This window comes from Macaca nemestrina, chromosome 1 (assembly GCF_043159975.1).
Source record: "Macaca nemestrina isolate mMacNem1 chromosome 1, mMacNem.hap1, whole genome shotgun sequence".
Classification (NCBI taxonomy): domain Eukaryota; kingdom Metazoa; phylum Chordata; class Mammalia; order Primates; family Cercopithecidae; genus Macaca; species Macaca nemestrina.
The window spans coordinates 45,084,140-45,105,464 of record NC_092125.1 but is presented as its reverse complement, the minus strand read 5'-3'; the positions used below and the strand labels follow the sequence as shown (position 1 = coordinate 45,105,464).

Below are 21,325 nucleotides of genomic sequence, written 5' to 3'. Positions count from 1 at the left end.
AAAGTTATGTTTACAAAGAGGCGCAAGAGTCAAAGGGAAGTTGACTGCGTCTTTCCTCCTTTATAAGCAAATACAATTCATTTTTAAAAGTTACTTTTATAGAAGTCTTTGGGCATCTGATTCTGCTCTTGTTACTCTTGACTCTCGTGATACCTCATTTTCTTCCTTTTATAAAGTTTGTTTAGATTGTGAGTTCATATTTGGCTGACTCTAAACAGTAGAGATCATGAATGACCTGAGAGAAAGTATGGTCTCCCAGAAGATGATTCCTACAAGCTTTTCCTTTGGGCTCTGGGCCTCGATGCACCATTAATTTGACTCCAGGTTTTCCTTAATGTTTCTGTTTGAAATTCCCCAAATTGGTTACAAATTATATTGAGAAGGATACCTATTTCCAATTTCCATACATAGCTGACATAAAAGCTGACATACAGTTCTCCTTATTGGTACTTTTGCTACTATAGGATGATTTTTATAACTCTTTCACTGATACTATATTTCTTTGAGAGTCTTGACTCGTGTGTGTGTGTGTGTGTGTGTTTGTGTGAGATCTCATTTCCAACTGTCTACCTCATTTAGCCCCAAGGCTTTGTCTTCTATTCTCCACAAGGATTTTAAAGCCTGGTATTTGTATAACACCCTGGGCCATTTACAGGTTCAGTGCTTACTGTATATATTAAATTTCTTTTTTCTTTTTTCTTTTTTTTGTTGGGGGGACACCCACAGATTTCCTTTCTATTTTTTGAATATAAATAGATGTATATTGAAAAATCCTATGATTATAATTTATCCAGCAATTTTAGATTTTTTTAAGGGGAATGTTTGTCATATATTCATAAGCAATTTTGCCCATATTGTTCTTTGGAATATGTTTTATTTTCTGTTTATTCCTCTTTGTCTCATCTGTCTACAATCAATACTTTTTTATAGTTACAGAAAATCTCCCTCACGGTTATTAAAGGGTAAAAACAAAAGCAAATAGAAGTTTAATCAATGGATACGTACTCTCTATCATTCTAAATATAACCTTACAAGTTTACTAACCTCAAAAAGTCTTAACCACATGAAGATGAAATGATGCCCTGTTTCTCAAATTTGGGGCTAGTATGGGAATTGAAATAAAATAAAATATACGTGATTATAATAATTTTACTAGTTTATGTATCATTATTATTCTCCTAGAAATTTATAAAACAGGATTATTTTGGAAAAAAAGTATGAATAAGTATTGCATTTCACCAATAAGAAGAGAAATATGTTTACGTGTAGACAGAAAGTTAGAACTAGGCTTTCCAGACTTGGTAAAGGAGATGTAAGAATGAATTAACAGAAATGGAAAGGGTTTAAAATAAGCTAGGACAACAAATGACATTGGTACAGGGATAGAAAGAATACATAATCTGGTAGGTACTTGCATAGCCAATTTTATTGTCATATTTACTCATATAAAAGAACACCTTTTGCAGAAGTTTATAATATATGTTATATATTATATTTACTAACTTAGATATGCTTAGATATTATATTAATTATAATATCTAGGAGTTACTTCCTTGTTTATGGTACAGTGAATTTCTTAACCAAAGACTCTTGTTATATATTAAATATAATTCAGTTGTAACTTGAGGAACTAGTCAAATTAGTTTGACTTCTGTTTTGTGAAATTCTGAATACATCAGCTCAGAAAATTCATAATGTTGATCTGTCTCTAGCTTGATGATTTCTTAAAGTTTACAACCAGTTTCTTTGTATAGAATCAGGGTCCTGGCTTTGTTGGGCAGAGGGCCACAATTTTAGGGCTCTATTCTTTTACTCTATCTCATACTGGAAAAAGCCTTTTGTCACTAGGATTTTGTGAAGTTTGTCACATATAAAGTAATTTTCCAGGGTCAGGGAGAGCTTCTTCTCAAAGTCAAGATGAGATTTTTATACGTCTGCTAAAATCCATACACATTTGCCCTACCGTCAGACCACAACTAACCAAAACATCTCTGGCTGTTTAAACACAATGTCCAAACACACTTTCAAACTTGTCAACAATTCTGTAAACCCAATAAAAATAATGTATAAATAGAACACATGTAGGAAGGCTTTCTGACATTTTAAAAAAATCAATCCATGTCATTGAGCAAAATTTCCATTAAATGTAGAGAGAGTCAAGTAAGTGGATAGAAAGGTTTCCAAGTCCTAGCATCCCTGAAGTAAAAGAAGAGTAATTCAACATCCTTATTATTAGTTTGACTGTACAACTGGCTGCAATTTTTGAACACCACTTCTAGAAAAATTCAGTTTCAAATAGCATCAGTAAGACTCATATCAAGATTTTTTAAAGTTGGATAGTCTGTTAACCAAATTGCTCTGTAAATTCACTCCATAATATGCTTCTGTGTAGTAGTCCTTTGTTACTACAAGTTCAGTGAGAGTCCTTACTTTTTTATTATACACCCTTTGATTACTGGAGTTATGGAAATGAACATGACAAAGTTAGTTACCTGTGATTTGCTGATACAATAGAAGTCTCTTCAGGTAGTGCAAGAGGGCCCATAATCTGATTTACGTAGGGGGTCATGGAAAATCCTATGCAGTCAGGAGTTAGTTAATACTTAGTATACCAGATAGCCTGCTAAGGACTGGGAAAATGTATTAGGTGCCAGAAAGTTTGAAGTTGACCTGATTTGATATTTTAATAACATGCTTTGGTAAACTATTAGTTGATATGGAAGTGTGCCAAACAGTATGCTTATGACAGGAATATGTGTTTTAATTTTATACTGAAAATACAATTTTAAGATAAAAAGATTTAGTATATTTAACAGTAGTTTACTAATGTTAGTATATAACTTATAACTTTCCAAAAATGGTAAGCCTTCTAAACAACTTTTTGCTTGTGTTATTCTCCCAGTGGCACTCTGATTGTTAAAATTTAGACTGAGGATATTCATATATAATTTATATATATTGATGTGTCTGTGTGTGTATTGAGACATATATGATTATATAGTCTAAATCTGAGTTATACAAATGCATATGTACACATATATTGTTATATGTGTGTGTGTGTGTATAAAACCTTAAAGTATAACTTATGCTGTTATCATATGATATGGTTTGGGTCTCTGTCCCTGCCCAAATCTCGTGTTGAGTTTTAACGCCACTGTTGGAAGAGAAGCCTGATGGGAGGGGATTGGATCTTGAAAGCAGATTTTCCCCATGCTGTTCTTGTAATCATTTACATTTGAAAACGTTATGTTTAGAAAGAGGCCCAAGAGTCAAAGAGAAGTCAGCTGCCTCATTCCCCTTTATAAGCAAATAACATTCATTTTTAAAGGTTTACTTTTATAGAAGTATTTGGGGATCTGATTCTGCTCAAATCACTTGTAATAGTGAGTTCTCACGAGATCTGGTTGTTTATAAAAGTGTGTAGCACATCCCGCTTTGCTGTCTCTTCCTCTTGCTCCGGCCACATAAGATGTGACTCCTTTCTCTTAGCCTTCCACTAGGATTATAAGTTTCCAGAGGCCTCCCCAGTCATACTTCCTCTACAGCCTGTAGAACTGTGAGCCAATTAAACCTCTTCTCTTTGTAAATTACCCAGTTTCAGATAGTTCCTTATAGCAATGCGAGAACAGACTAATATACCATGTGACGTATGCTTGTCGTTTAATCATATCATTTTCTTTATCATTTTGAAATTCAGTGGCAGTCAATATATTCAGCTAGTATTTATCAGAAACTCTGGCAAATAGCTCACCATTAGGACAGCAATCTTATCTGCCAGATGTCTGGACAGTAATGATTCTGGAAATTCTGAAGAATTTTCCTCCCATCCCAGCCTTTGAAAGATTTACCTTTACAGACTGAACTGCAATAGCGTCTCCCAGGATATACTCAGAATATTCCTAATCAGAAGGTGATAAATGTACTGTTCTTGGGAAATCTTAGCAGCTTTTTACTTTTTATCATCAAGGCCTTAAGGCCATCAATTTTAAGTGTCATAGAATTGTGGCTAGTATTTGTTTAATTTCTTTTACATCTGTGACTATACAGCCTTCACCATTCTTAATCTTGTATATTTTTATTTTCCTGTTAAACTGCTATTTTGAAAGAAGCAGTTCTGGATTCATGCATTCTTCCTACTAATTCTTAGATTTTTACTTCATTCATTTCAGCGTGTATATTTATTAGCTTTCCTACATTTATGGGGACATTTTGTTGTTCTTTTTCTTAAAATGGACATCAGTTTAAATTTATTAGCATGAGCGTTAAGGAACTTTCCTTCTTAATAATGACATTATGTAGCTTTAAGTGCCTCTTTGTTCCTCTGTGAAGAGTCTGCCCTGTGCCTCACAGGTTTTATAGACACACTTTAACGAAAGATTATACAGTTTCTGTGGAGTTTTTTAGATGCGATTTTGCCTAAGAATTATCTCCTAATTTCTAAATAAAATTTTATTTTTCACCAACTTTTCATTTTTTTTCTGTTCATTTTTAGATTGTGATTTCAGAATGTGTCCTTTTACATATTACATTTACTGTGCTTATCTTGTCTACTGGCTCCATCCAAATCTTAAAGGGACTCATTGATGTTTCATAGTACATTTGTATTTATCTCATCTATTTCGTCTTGCACACTTTTGCTTTCACAACCAAAAGATTGACTTAAGATATTTTCATTGATGTCACAATAATACAAACTGATTTTACACAAGTGAATTTTTTTGGTCCCATTTATTTTGTCATTTTACTATTTTCCTATATACACACACATATTGTGACTTGCTCAAAAGCATTTCTTCTCAATTTTATTTTCTCTGGTGCTATGGTCTTTTTCCAGTTGATTTATGACTTGGCTTGAGTATTTGCTCCAGTGTTTTCTTCAAATAGGATTTGTGGGTGATATTTTGTCTCAATCCTGCTGTATCCACAAGCACCTTTCATTTATCTGTACAAGTGAATGACATGTTGGGTTGGTATAAAATAGATATATCCAATTTAGTCTTTCCTCAACTCAAATAAATGTTCTCTGTTGCTTATTCATTGTTTCCTCTCTGCCATTTGTTTCTTCTTCTCCTTCTGTACCTCATAGCATTCAGATTGATCTATCCTAAGACGTTCATGATTTCTATTCTTTTGCATTTTTGCTCTACGATTTAAAAAATGCCTGTTTTCTTAAGCCACCAACTATGCACTGAGTATCCTTTCCTTTTTGTCTCATTTTAAAAACTTGCTCTTATTATTTAAGTTGCTCTGTCTCCTTCATTGGCTCTGTTTGGTTGAATCCTCTTCATATTCTGTTTCTCTTGCTGTCTTCCTTCAGGTGTTCTTTTAAATCTCTGTCTGTTGTTTGAAGTTGAGGTGTAGGCATGCATTGTGAGTTTCAGTAGACCTGTGAGTGATGTTAGGAAAAGCATTCTCTGCCACATATGTGGTTTGATGTAGCTGGCTTTCGGTCTATGATTACACCACCAGCAGAGGGATGCCATTTTCCTATACTCTAACTTTGGAAGTAAGGCAAGTAGCCCACCTTCTTAGCTCCCTTTTGGATGTTTGGGGATCAGAGAAATCAGATGCACTTTAAAGGACTCATGTCAAGCTTCCCACTGAAAGGTCTACAGATATCAGTGAACTCAGTATTTCCCATAATGCTCTGGGTTCTGATGGACACATTTGGGCAGTCTGATCAGGTGCCCAGCTTCTCTACTTACCAATCAAACAGGAAATTCCATACCTCTCCCTCAGTCTGGTTGCATAGGCACCCCAGAACTCATTCACAGCAAACCACTTGCTGACCTAGTATCTGGCCCAGAGAGGGACATTCGTTGGAGTTAAAAGGGGGGCAAAAACCAAGCCATTTCTCTCTTTAAAGACAAATTTCCACCCCAGCATCTCTTTCAAGTTCATTAGAAATAAAAGTTTCTTAAACAATCACAACTGAAATAACTTTAAAACAAGAAATGCATTAGCATCTTTATTACAAACGTAATTGGTTTTCTTTTATTTTTCTTCATGGAGATAGGGTCACTAGTTAAAATACACCACTGTAAAATCTGCAATTTAAATTTCATTTCATGCTGCATTGTAGAAATAGTTTACATAAATAGCATCCATTAATCATTTAAAACAAAGGTTAAATGTAAATTAGGATCCTGTTATTTATTTCTATGATTATTTATGGGTTTCTAGTAAAGTTTGGTTTTTCTGAGGGTGAAAGAATTAATGTTTTTGAAAGTAAAAGATCTTTAAAGTTGATAACTTACAGAAATAAATTGACCAGGGAAGAATGCTATAACATCACAAACAGCATTTGAAGCTGAAGAGCATGCTAGCTTTCAATCACAATTTTAATTATGTGATGATTTTATTGTGAAATTTCTTTCTTTAAGATTTCTATCCATTGATACTAAATAACTACATTGAACATAATTCTAGGAAAAATGATATCTTTCTGGTTGCTTCACTTTTTTGAAGAGGGTTAGAATCTTGGTTTCATTATCAGTTTATTCATCAAAAGAAGATAGTAAAAAATATACACCAGTATTAGTGAAGACTAGTGTTAAACTACATTGACAAAGAGAAAATATATCTGGATAAATGCCCTGTTTTAGTGGTTTGTATAAATCATTGTTCATCCCTTTATTAGAAAATATCTGAGTAATTGATCAACTTTTATTGATCATTCTAAACTATTGCTCTTGGATAATTACAGTTAAAGTATTTCTATTCTTCAATTTGTTTCTTATGGTTCACTCTTTTATCACAGCTTGTGACATGATACTAATATCAAGAATGACAGTCTGAACTTTAGGAAAGAAGTAAAATAATTTTACAACTTATCATTTTACTAAAGTTCAGTGTGAAAGCATAAAACATGTTACCTAAATTAAATATATTTAAAAGAAATTAGCGTTTTGATGTGTAAGAACCCAGAAATATTTAAGGTCACAGTCATTTTAAAAAGTGAAGCAGCAAAAGAGAACAATTATGTTTATTTCAGTATTCAGTAGCATCATATTTTATTGTGTTTCATTCTTTATGTAGGCTGTTAGGGGTATATTTAGCAGTGATATTTATGAAATGGTACCTTTTCTGAATACCTAAAATGAAAAATTTTATATTCTGAGAAGCAATATCATTTGGTTAGGGGTTGCTACCTTTTATTTAGTTTTCTAGATATTTTTGAGCAACAAAGTCCTGAGAAATATTTGGAGTTACAATAGGAAGTGTTATTTATTAATACAAGAACATCTATAATGTTGAATAAAAAATTTTTAATATATTTATGCTTATTTTAACAAATTATTATAATATCCATTCATAGAAAATTTGGATTACTAGAAGTCAATTTTAAATATCTACAGCAAAGTTCAAGTAATTTTTTCAATAAACTATTTTAATGGCTTCACATTCATATTATTTTAAGATTATGTTATCCAAGATAGGTTATGTGCAAATACAACAGTTTGTAGCTCATTGTCTCACTCAAAATCATACTTTAATTATGCTCTAAACATATTTTGTGTTTCTCTTTGCTAGTCCAAGAAGGGAATTACACTTTAACTGTTCCTTTTTGATTAAATAATAATCAGAATGCATTAACTGGTTTAAAAAGTTAGATTACTCAACCTAGTATCATTTAGAGAGTGGAAATAAATGAGTCAGTTTCCAGAAATAATTATCAGGGCTTGGATAACAGTAAAACTTCTTTTTTTTTTTTGAGACGGAGGCTCGCTCTGTCGCCCAGGCTGGAGTGCAGTGGCCGGATCTCGGCTCACTGCAAGCTCCGCCTCCCGGGTTCACCCCATTCTCCTGCCTCAGCCTCCCGAGTAGCTGGGATTACAGACGCCCGCCACCTCGCCCGGCTAGTTTTTTGTATTTTTTAGTAGAGACGGGGTTTCACCATGTTAGCCAGGATGGTCTCGATCTCCTGACCTCGTGATCCACCCGTCTCGGCCTCCCAAAGTGCTGGGATTACAGGCTTGAGCCACCGCGCCCGGCACAGTAAAACTTCTTACAATGAAACCAATCAAGAGAAGATTCAGTTTGAAATCTAGGTCTCCAGGACTACCTCTAAAGGCAGTATGACTCCAGAATGATCCTTTACAATTTAATCTTCAAAATGAGCAAGGTCTGTATTTTAATATCTCCTGTGAACATGAAACAATATGTATAGCAAGCACACAAGGGGAAAATTTATAAATTGATTTACATTTTAGAACAAATGTCACACAAAGTACATTTTTGATACTATCCTGAAAGGACAAACATCAGCCCTTGAACACCATATGTGGTCTGCATGATGGCTTCTTGGCACCAATCCATAATCTATTTCTAGCAGTCACCATTTCAAAAATTTATGAGGACCTGGAAAGCACAGAAGGGCTAAAAAAGCCACTTGAGTTCTGCTTATTAGCATACTCATTAAGCCTAATCAATAATTGATGAACCATTTGTGGAAAACATATGGATTAAATTACATCTTGGCTTATACCATTCTGAAAAGCCGTAAGTATTTTGCCCCATTGTTTGCTGTGTAAACATGTTGTCAAAACTGATTCCGTAATAGATAACTGAAAAAATTTGGGCTTTCATTTCTACAGGCCAGAACTATAAATTATGCCATATTTTAACAAAATATTTTAAAATAATATAATATAGAAGCTATTGGCATGTAAAATTATTGGGATATGATATAAACTTTAAAAATTTTTTCAAACAATCCTTTAATAGTGCTTGAGAGAGGGAAATAAAGGGCACTCATGAACAAGTCATAGCGAAGATTTAAAACGTTAGGCTACCCCCAATGTTAAAGATACTCTTATGACACTCATCTTGGGGTGATTTTGAGCTAATAAATTCATATATTTTGTGTGTGATTATAAGAATTTAGAATCAGTACATTTAAAACAAATGTTGATTTTAGAACAGTATTCTATTTACAAAAACACTGCAAACACAGTACAGTTTCCACACACCCTACACCCAATTTCCACTATTATTAACTTCTTAGATTAGTATAGGACATTTGCCATAATTAGTGAACTGATATTAATATATTATCATAAACTAAACTTCATACTTTATTCTGATTTTAATTCTACTTTCTTCTTTCTTTTTCTAAGATTCCTTCCAAGATATCACATTATATTTAGATGTCATGCCTTCTTAGGCGCCTCTTGGTTGTGACAATTTCTCAGACTTTTCTCATTTTAGAAGACCTTGATAGTTTTGAGCAGCATTGCTATTTCATAGAATGATCTTCATTTTAGATTTTTCTCATGATTAGACTGGGTTTGGGGAGGAAGACTAGAGAACTAAAGCGCATTTCTAGTCCCATTATTCTCATCACACTGTATCAAGGGTACATACTATTCACATGACTTGTTACTGTTGGTATTAGCCTTGAGCACCTGATCAAAGTTTTGTATTTTATTGCATGTAGCTTCTGTAGACATTATTACAGAATTATACTTAAGTGTTTTTCTTTGTTGGTGTTATTTTATTTTGGTATTAAAAAAAATTTTTTAATTGCAATTACTCATTGCAGATGTATCCAAAAAAATAAATAAATAAACAAATCTTGCTAATTAATCCTCTGACCTTGCTAGACTAGCTTACAAATTTTAGGATTTTGTTGTTGTTTTTGATTTTTTGAGATTTTCTACATGGACCATCATGTCAGCTATAAATGAAGACGGTTATATTTTTTCTTTTACAATCAATATATCTTTAGTTTTCTTTTCTTGTCTTACTATGCAAGCTATGACTTTCAGTAGAATGTTGAATAGCAATGGCGAGAGAGGAATTCTTTGCTCTTAATATGATGATGCTAACTCTAGAGCTTTTGTAAACATTATGATACCTTTTAAATTAAAATGTTGCAAAGCCTAATCGTCAAAATTTTGTTCCAAAAATTGTATCAAATTTTCACACATTTCTCTAGCTTATTATTTGTTCACTGTCAGAATTTTTTTTTTTTTTTGAGACAGAGTCTTGCTCTGGCACCCAGGCTGAAGTGCATGGCATGATCACAGTTCACTGCAACCTGGAACTCCTGGGTTCAAGCAATCTTCCTGCTTCAGCTTCCCAGGTAGTTGGGAGTACAGGTGTGTGCCATTATGACCCACTAATTTATTTATTTAGGTAGAGATCAGGTCTCACTATATTGCCCAGGCTGGTGTCCAACTCCTAGGCTCAAGTGATCCTGCCTCGGCCTCCTAAAGTGCTGGAATTACAGGTGTGAGCCACTGTGCCTGGCCAGGAAAAATTTCCTAATTCTATCTTAGAGAAACATAATTTGGCTTTAGTTAGTAGTTGGTAGAGACATAGGCTTAAATTTAAACTCTACGTAATTCTAAAAGACCAGAGATAATTATAATTATAGAAGTTTGGCTACAGTATTTTGTAAATATAAAATAAATTTTCATAAATATCCAAGGGTAAAAACTCAGAAAACTGATGCAATAAGTGAAATTATACAATATAGACCAAAAAAAGAATACTCAAGAAATATTTAGTGCCTGACATTTAGGTAGAGAAACTCAGACCATAGAAGACACCAAAACAGCAGATATTTGGTAATTTATATTTTCTTCTTACTCTATCTGTAATAATAATTTTGTAACACCGGGCTTCAGATTATTTCAGATACTGTAGTTAAAGAATTAAAAATCAGATTTGACAAAAAAAGACATGAAGAATATTTTTCAAACAGAGACACTTTATACTGCCCTAGATTAAAAATCTTCTCATAAAGCAGAGTTCCTTTTGTATGTTTACAGCAGTAACTCTTTATGAAGACTCTTTGAAAATACTGTTCTCCATTAAATAAATCATGCTAGGATTGATACTCTGAATGTTGAGTGCGGCAGTATTTAAATGCAATAATGGTTGTTTAAAGATAGTAATCATAGACTCAATATCAAAAATTGAACTATTCAAAAATTCTACTGCTGAAGAGTAATTTTTAAACAAAGTTAAAATCATGATTTCTATAAGGTATAAAAGAAATATGACAATAATCAGATAACTCAGAACAAAGTTCTATAGGAAATATATAGTTTTCCATGAGACAATTTTTTCTCTACACTGTCATTTGTTGTTTAATGTATACAATTCTCATTGATAACTCACTCATGATCTAGTTGTCCTCTCGTGCATTATTTAGTTATTAATTGGAATAGCTGCACGTTGACTATGTGATGAGTACCATCACATAGTAATTGGAAGAAAAACATAAACAATATGTGCCGTTATATAACAGTATAATGTAATTAAAATATTTACAATGTACTAATGACTGTCCTGAGAGAAAATTCAAACTCTGTGAAAGTTGGGGAGGCTGAAGTGAGGGTATTGAATGATCAGCTAACTTTAAGAGATCAACAAAGAAGAGTAAAAATGAGATTTCTAGAAATAAGGACTAAAACCATGAAATTGAGTTTATGACTGGAACACCTTGAGAGATTTTTGTATGATTGCAGAGATGTAGGCGTAGAAAATAGATCAGTAGTAGGATACTGGGAATATTAGTTAGGGAGCTGTTGGCAAATGACCTCACATATCAGGTTGAAGAGTTTCAACTATGTTTTCTGGCCTCCGTGAGTTGTAGGATATTTTAGAGCAGAGATTGGTGTGTCTTTACATAAGATAATTGAAGTAGAAATTATAATTACTGACAATGACCACCCTAAGTACTAAACTACAAGATGACAAAAATACAGATCACCCAACCCATCAACTGAGAATACACTCATGCCAGAGGCTAAACAAGACTGGACAGATAGATTACTATTTTGGTCATCATTCAGTCTGCTCATCCAATAAGAAAAAAATGAATATGAATTTCTAGTAAGTAGAGAACAAAAGATTGAAACTGAAGTAATTAAGTGCTTGCTGTTTGCCCATTGACCAGATAGTCACTGGTCATAGAACTCTCTGCATTCTTTATGCTGCATCACTTGTTTTTTCTACTTTTATCTAATGATGTTTCCTTTTCTTTATTATTTATTTTTCTGGTAATGACAATTATAATTCTTTAAAATGCTTGTTTAAATAATCTTTACAGTTAAAAAGAATGATAAGGTCAAGTTGATATTTTTAAAACATTTATTTTTAATTTGTGGTAAAAATGTGCAGATGACAGATTGAAGAGCAGAAGGGAGAGGCAACAATTGTTTCCAATTGTTTCTTTTGCTTCAGAGAGAAAAAGGAGCATCTTCATATGTTAAATCAAGCAAATACTCTTTTAAAGAGTCAACTTTTATAATGCATCACCTCAAAGGGGAGAATTTAAGAAAATTTTAGAAACAATGTATTGCCACTATCATACTGTGATTCTATATATATCTGCTACCCAATTGATTACATGTTGTAAGATCATATCATTAATTCTCATATATATCATAGGTTTTTGGTATATAGATGCCTGATTCACTAGGCCAGTGGTTGTGAACCTGCACACCTGAAGTTTAAGGACAATATGGGCTGTGGTAGAGTCATTAATAACTCCATTTTCCCCTCCATAGACTGCATTCTTTGCCAATGTATTTTGCACTAAATCTGTTAAAGAGGCAGGGTCTATTTATCCACTTTAAAAATCCAAACTCAATCATGTAAATTGCTTTGGTCAATTGAATATAATAGAAGTATAGCTTGTCAATTCTGATCATAGGTTTCAAGAGACATTGTTTCTGCATGTTTGTGCATTTTTACTTGGAATTCTGCCATCACCATGAGAAGACACTGATTGTTAAGCAGCATTATAATGGTGGCATATAACTTATACATGGGTGTCTTTTTCTCAGAAGGCACTTGTGGTTATATACATGAAATGCTCATGTATTCTCAGGGAGCAAATCTTATTTTTCAGCTGTTAACTGAATATGAGAATAAAACTCCTAACACCAGACCAAAACAAAGCAGACATTTCTAGGTTACTTGTGGCTTTATTTCTATATAAAATATTTTTCAAAACCCGGTCTCCCGGGGATATTTTAAACATATCATGCCCTTTGGCAATTTTTTTCCTGTAGACCAGTTTTTCTAATCTTCTGTGTTCCAATGTTTTTACCACATTTTGAACACTGACATTTGTTGAGGCTGTGTAATGATTCTTCACTTAGAAAGTCTTTTTTTTTAAACAAAACAAAACAAAACATGTGCTACAAACACTTTCAACTCTTTCATAGTCACAATAAACAGTTATGTACATATTTGTGTTCAGGCTAACTTCCATCTTCTATTTTAAGTAAAACCGTTTATTCTAGTTACTACTTTTCTACTTACCTTAACCAATTTCTTTTTAGCTTGCAAAACATTTTAGAAATAGCAAACATGTTTATTCTATAAATGAACTTTAATTCATAGCTCCAATAATTACTTCCAAATTATAATATTTCACATATTTGCCTTGTACTGAACAAGGTAGAGTTACAGCTACTGGAGGTGACTTAGATATACTTCCTGATTTTAGAATTTCCTAGAGGGACAAGATGAAAGCATATAGTACACAATACAGAGATATTTATACCCATTTAAAAATATAAGGTGCAGACTACATACTGATTCAAAAAAAGGATAGGTATTTTGGGGTAACCAAAGAAAACCCTAGTAAAAATCTAGTTCAAAGTAACTTACTAGACCCTTTCAAACATTATAGCATTAATTATTGGATGTTCCTCAGAGTTTGGGAAAAATACACATATATTCCCACAAATCTGGTTGTTTTGTGAATCCAGTGAATATTACTCTACATATTATTTTTTTCTTTTTTTGAGACAGAGTTTCCCTCTTGTTGCCCAGGTTGGAGTGCAGTGGCGTGATCTCAGCTCACTGCAACCTCTGCCTCCCGAGTTCAAGCGAGTCTCCTGCCTCAGCCTCCCAAGTAGCTAGGAGTACAGGAGAGTGCCACTACACCCAGCTAATTTTGTATTTTTGGCAGAGATGGGGTTTCACCATGTTGGCGAGGCTGGTCTTGGAAGCTTGACCTCAGGTGATCCACCCGCCTTGGCCTCCCAAACTGATGGGATTACAGGCATGAACCAGTGCACCCAGCTAATATTCATTTTAAGATTCGTTTGGATCTGGGATGTTTTATATCATTTTGAAGCTTCCTTTGAAACCAGTATTTGGCAAAAGGAACCCCAAAGGGACTTGACATCCATTTGAATTTTACTGAAAACAATCCAGGGAGATTTTCAAAGTCAGTCAAAATTCTCAGAGAAGGGCAATGATACAGTTCATTCACATAAGCAGAAGTCAAAATGACTAAGTATTTTTAAGTATCATATGAAGTAGAAGATAAACTTTATCTTATAAGCTATTGGAATTATAACTTTTATTTATTCATTGAACAAATATTTATAGTGCACTATTTTTTTCTAGGTATTATCCTAGGTGTTTTCAGTTTTAGTGCATTTTTAATTTTAGTGCGTTGACCACATAATTCAACTTCTAAGATTTAGTGTGAAGTAAACAGAGAAACCATGAAAAAATGTAAACATGAGAATGTTCCTTGCAACTTTGTTTATAACAGGAAAACTCTGGAAACAACTTCAAAGAAATAGAGCACAGGTTAAATACATTATAGCATACTGATTTAATGATATATTATGCAGCAATTGATACTGTGTTATATGAAATTTGAATGTTGAGAGGAAACATTCATAATACATTAAGTGGGAAAAGTTAAATATATAGCTATATATACACATATATTATATATATGACTCCTCTTATTTTATTATTTCTTATTTTTTGGTGTATCATATTGCCTGAACCGAGATTCCAAAAGACATTTTGAAATACAAAAGTCTTTGTCTTCTCAGTAGCAGGGGCTTGAATTATTCTTTGCATTAGTTTTCTTCTGCATGGGGAAATGTCTTAAATGAACCCTTTAGTTGTTCACATATAAGGCAAATATATACTCCCTATTTAGAAGGAAAAACCTAGAATAAACCTGTAACTTGAATGGAAATATTGTTCTCAAATAATGTCCCAAATGTTCTGTAGGGTATGCATTTTATTCTGGTTCTTTTTTTTAATGAGAGATTGTCTCTGCAGAAATAGTGTCTTTTAGAATTTATGTTTCTTGTTCTAAATATGGAATTTGATGGTTCTGTGCTATGCATATCTACTCATTTTGTGAAGCTGTGTTCTTTTTTCAGTAGTTACTTGCAGGAGGTGCAGAGCGGAGGCACAAGTTGCTGAAGAAGGATGTATGGATCTCACTGGTTCTTTTTTTTAATGAGAGATTTGTCTCTGCAGAAATAGTGTCTTTTAGAATTTATGTTTCTTGTTCTAAATATGGAATTTGATGGTTCTGTGCTATGCACATCTACTCATTTTGTGAAGCTGTGTTCTTTTTTCAGTAGTTACTTGCAGGAGGTGCAGAGCAGAGGCACAAGTTGTTGAAGAAGCATGTATGGATCTCACTTTCATCTGACACTGCAGGGGATAAAGTGGGGGGAAAATAGTGATCCAGGCAAAGCTCAGTCTGTACTAGGTTGTTATTGATGACTGTATCCATAATTTATTGCTACTTTGCAAATCACTCTAACACTCCATGGCTTCAAACAATGCTAATTTATTATGATTCACAAATCTGCAGATGAGCTGGAGTTTGGCTGATCTAGGCTGGGCTCTGCTAAATGTTTCTAATTCAAGAGGCAGAAGTTGGGACAGCACCACTTCTCACAGCAGAACTGTAGATCATATGTCTTTTTCTCACTCTTCTTGAATATGTGAGCTAGCTGGAGCAGTTTTTTCCTGGCAATGACAGAGGTGCAAGAAGTACAAGTATCATATACAAACTTTGTAAGTTTAGTCTTTGAACAGGACCGGCATAGTCACTTCTTCCTTTCCAACATGGGTCACACAAGTCAGATGGGATGCATAAGTTAAGGTGTGAGGGCATCCACTATACCTACAGTGAAGCCAACAATGCAACCTTTCACAATGTTGTCTAAGCATGAACTACTTTGACTATGGGAAATGCACCAACATTGGAATAGTGTTTTCTGCTGTGACCCGTTGACGTCATTGTAGGAAACTACATCTCTGAGTGTTGGTTCTTCTCTAGAGTACGTAAACATTACCCACTGTTAATCATTCTTAAAAAGTCACAAATTCTGTGGTTCAGTTATGGTATTCTTCTCCATGGGTCTTGTTCATGTTAAGCTTTTGTGATCAATCAAATTCTATGGTTTTAGAGGTCCGTTCTCAAAAATGATATCACATTGCACAACACAGTAAGTCTTTATGCATAACATGCTGTCATGTCCTAAGTTTGATGTGCTAATTTTGGTTTCTTTGAAAAGTGTGGCCTTTACCTATAGTCTCTAACTTTTAGTAGGATTTCCTTGAATTTTCCTTATATGGAGTAGCTAGCTCAGGGTTTAATCCTCATTCTTAAAAGCCTGAATAGGCAGAAGATTATCATAGTCATCATAAACTAAATACATTTGGTTCATTTACTTTTGTTATTTTTACATATTTAGGGGGTACGAATGTAAGTTTCTTACATGCTTATATTGGATAGTGGTACAGCCTGGCCTTTTAGTGTACCCATTGCTTAAAGAGAGTACTTTGTGTCCAGTAGGTAATTTTTCAACCTTCACCCCCACTCCCACCCTCCCACTTTATGTAGTTTCCAATGTAGGAATAATAGCCACTTGGATCATTTAAATTAAAATTTTGTAACACTCAGCCTCTTACAATAAAAGCCAGTTTATTTGAGGATATATTGGTAAATTAAACAAAATGATGTGGCATTTCCTTCACCATACGTCAGCCCAAGAGTTGGATAATTCTTACGTGATGCCACATAGGGATATCGAGTCTATCAGTGAAAGAAACAGTAGAGGCAGAAGTGAGCACTCTTATCCAGACTGATTCTTCATGCATAGTTATTGCTAAGTCCCAACTTCTATATTGGAAAAGCACCCAGACCAGGGTTAGGAGTCACTTGATATCTCTCAGTTTTGCAGCAGCAGTCATCACAATAGCTAGGCCCACTGATTCATAAGGTTCTGTTCTACCTGGGACATTTAACTCCTGCTTCAACACTGGTACTGAGAAGAACCAAAGCTAGATATATTTAGGGAATGTATCAATGCTTTATGGTAGTGTTTGAAAATAATATTCTTTAGACAATTCCTCTGTCGTTATCCACTTGATGATGACTCTTATTAGTATGTCTTTATTCTTTCTCCAAGAAGAACTTTAGAACACAAAACATCTTCAATGCACATAATTAAATCAGCACAAAATTTTATAAGTTAATTTTTGCCACGTCTTATATATATCCATCTTACATCAAACTTGCAAATATGTCTCTTATTTTTACGTAAGATAATTACTTTCATACACTGTCCCGATATAGAACATTATAGACCACTGAGATTATTGTATCTGGTTAACGTTTCACTAACACTTCTTGTCACATATTCCAGAATGTAAAAAGATATGAGAATTACATCACAATTCCAGGATGTAAAAGACACCATTACATGGCCTAGATCACATGAAGAGAAAAACATATCCAAAAAATGATTATTTTATTTTATGATATGCTATTAGGAAAGACAGAGGAGGACATCCAAAGAGGGTAGGGTTGGAGAATCTGAGGTCCCACTGTGTAATGAATGGGACTTTAAAGTATTAAGATTTATTTGGAGATATTAATATTACCTAATTTATACTTACATGTTTGTCAGTCCAGTTATTTATAATAAGAATTAAGCACTCAAAGATGTCATCATTGTTTATTTAAAATAGCAGTAACAATAAATAATACTGTCTCTGTCAAAAATATAAATAGGAGCAGGTGTCCTTGAATTTCTGTGGTAAAAGGTAGAATCATTGAAGTGCTCCCTTCATGTTTTCTATGCCATCCCATAGTTCAAGGATATAAATCAGGAGTCCCTAGATCATGGCAGTGGTTGTTGGGTGTGAAGGTTGATGAGAACCACAATAGGATTCATGGTCAATTGCCTTGATGATTTAGGTTTTGGCATCACATAGAATGTCACTAAATGGACATAGAAATTCTCACCTACCCATTTTGACTTATCAAAAAGATCATAAATTTAGAAAATAATATATGTAAATGGATCTTGAAGATCATTTTTTCTTTGCATTTGTCCTAATTTGGTCTGCTATAACAAAATGCTGTAGATTGGGTAGCTTGTAAACAACAGAAATGTATTTCTCACAGTTCTGGAGGCTGGGAAGTCCAAGATCAAGGAATATTTGATCTCTGGTGAGAGCCTATTTACTGGTTCATGGATGGTGCCTTCCAACTATGTCTGCCAATGATAGATAGAAAGAACAAATAAGCTCCCTTGGGCCTGTAAGAGCATTAATCTGATTCATGATGGCTCCTCCATCATGATCTCCCATGATCATGATGAGACCTCCCAAAGTTCCTACCTCTAAATACCATCACCTTGGAGGTTGAAATTTCAACATGAATATGGAGAGGAGGGAACACAACAAACATTCACACCACAGTGCCACTTTTCTGTTTCTGTGCTGTGATGAGTACAGGTGTAAATTGCAAATTATTCTAGAAAATTAGATGATTGATGTTTTATCAAGTGTAATAGAGAAAAGATAGAGATTAAAATAAGATTAAATATTACTAAACAAATAATAATGTCCTGCATTTTCCTTTTTGTTCCCAGTGACCAATTCACTCAATCCACCCTTACAAACATCAAGAACAAGAAGTTCTGTAACATTTTCCAGCTTCAACTGAAGCTCATATTATAGTTTGTGAATGGTCTTTTGCTACTTATTACAATACTGCAAATAGCTTTGAAAAGAAAACACAGATTTCAAATGCAGGATGAAATTTTCATGCATGAGACAAAATATCGAATAATATTATTTAATATGATCTGGCTGTTATTCTGAAATTTCATTTGCACTGAATTATTAATGCCAAGGAATGAAATGTTTTTGAAAGATGATTTAATATTCCCAGGAGTTATTGGTTCATATCTGAAAAAGAATAGTTGGTTTCTTGATGATTAATTAGAATGTGATGAATAGTGTCAGATAAAGGAGTAATACCAGGCACATATTAATGATAATAGAACTTAGGTATTTGTTCTACATTACAAAAACCAGTGACATCTTAACAAAAAGAAAATAATGTAAATGCGTACTATAAATGTTGTTTATGATACAGACTTTTATATGTGAGGATTTGCCTTGTGTATAGGCATTAAAATATTTTTTAAAGTCACTTAGAGTATGTTAATTTGCCATTATTTTTGGCAAAATTCTTTGTTTCTTCAGTTTTTTTTCTTCCACTATTCATGTGCTTTTGCCTAATGTCTTAAATTATAAATAGAAACCCAAGCAAATGCACTAGACTAGAAGTTTCAATAACTAGACTGAAATAACTCTTAAATATCAACTGTCGAGGAAAAGAAACTTCTAAACCATTTTTTATTTTATTATTATTATTATTATTATTATTATTTTTAGACAGAGTCTCCCTCAGTTGGCCAGGCTGGAGTGCAGTGGTGCCATCTCAGCTCACTGAAAACTCCGCCTCCCGGGTTTACGCCATTCTCTTGCCTCAGCCTCCTGAGTAGCTGGGACTACAGGCGCCCGCCACCATGCCAGGCTAATTTTTTTTTTTGGATTTTTAGTAGAGCTGGGGTTTCACCGTGTTAGCAAGGATGGTCTCGATCTCTTGACCTCGTGATGCGCCCGTCTCGGCCTCCCATAGTGCTGGGATTACAGGCGTGAGCCACCGCGCCCGGCCACTAAACAATTTTTAAAACACCAAAGTCTGAAAAAAAAAAAAAAAAAAAAAGAAAAGAAAAAAGAAAAAAAAAGGGGGGCCATTAAGAGGTCCTTAGATATATTCTTATATATGAAGAATAATATTTTCTTTTTTAAAAAATTTTACTTTAAGTTCCAGGATACATGTGCAGAATATGCAGGTTTGTTACATAGGTGTACACGTGCCATGGTGGTTTGCTGCACCTATGAACCCATTATCCAGGATTTAGGTCCTGCATGCATTAAGTATTTGTCCTAACACTCTCCTTCCCCTTGCTCCCCAACACCCAACAGGCCCTGGTGTGTATTGTTCCCCTGATGAAACTGGAAACCATCATCCTCAGCAAACCAAGCACTGTATGTTCTCACTCATAGGTGGAAGTTGAACAATAAGAACACAAGGACAAAGGGAGGGGAACAAGAATAATATTTTCTAATTATAAATTGGATGCTTGCCAGGGATATATTGTATTACATTTTTTTCCTCAAAGACAAATGGTATATAATTTGAAATTGGTTCAAATAGCTTTTAAATACAATGTTAATTATGTTATTGTACTGTTAATTATAGCTACTCATTTTCTATAAAATATAAATTCTGTAAAATACCAATTCTACAAAAATGAAGCTCAAATTTATTGTGAAAATGTCTGATTAAAATGGATAATATTTATAATTACTCTTAAACTCATCATTAGGAGATAATTAGAGTTTCTATTATTCAGTTTACTGGATAAATTTTTGTTACATTCCAAAAGTTCATTTGGAATTTAACAATTAATTCATTCAACAAATATTTACTCCCTGAACACTGTGTCCCAAACACTGTGCTAAGAGTTGGAATAAATCACTGAATAGTACAGACATTGTTCATAACCTCATTGTGCTGACAGTATATTGGAGAAACGTATATAAAAAATATAATAGTTAAAAGTAAAGCACTTTGCGATGCCGAGGCAGATGGGTCATTTGAGGTCAGGAGTTCAAGACCAGCCTGAACAACATGGTGAAACCTGTCTCTACTAAAAATACAAAATAATTAGACAGGTGTGGTGGTGCATGCCTGTAATCCCAGCTACTTGGGAGGCTGAGTGAGGCAGGAGAATCTCTTGAACCCAGGAGGCGGAGGTTGCAGTGAGCTGAGATCACGCCAGAGTGAGATGACTCCGTCTCAAAAATAAATAAACAAATAAATAAATATACAGTGTGGCGAAAGAAAATACATACTACTTTGGAAGTGAATATAGGAAAAACAAATGGCTTATAAAGTAAAACAAAAATAAAAAATGCCACACACACACGCAAAAACAAGATGCTTAAGCTATGACTCGAAAAATGAATGTAACTCAGATCATAAAGAGAGGTTAGGGAGAAGAGTCATGATGAAGTATGAGGAGGACAGAGTCTGGGAAGTGTGAGATCATTCTGGGAACTAACAAAAACTTCAAATAGGGAAGGCTCAGGGTACATCTCAGGGACTGCACGGAGAAACATACAACTGAAAGATAAAAACTGAAGCAGAATATGT

General features: G+C 33.9%; 1 long non-coding RNA gene across 1 annotated transcript in view; it reads right to left on the bottom strand.

Moving 5' to 3' along the window:
• Positions 1 to 21,325, bottom strand: part of LOC139356558 (uncharacterized) — a 52,944-nt gene that overhangs the window by 9,715 nt on the left and 21,904 nt on the right. Inside the window, exon 2 of the long non-coding RNA XR_011608563.1 lies at positions 13,408 to 13,477. This is a non-coding gene — a long non-coding RNA (uncharacterized lncRNA). The remainder of the gene's footprint in view (positions 1 to 13,407; positions 13,478 to 21,325) is intronic.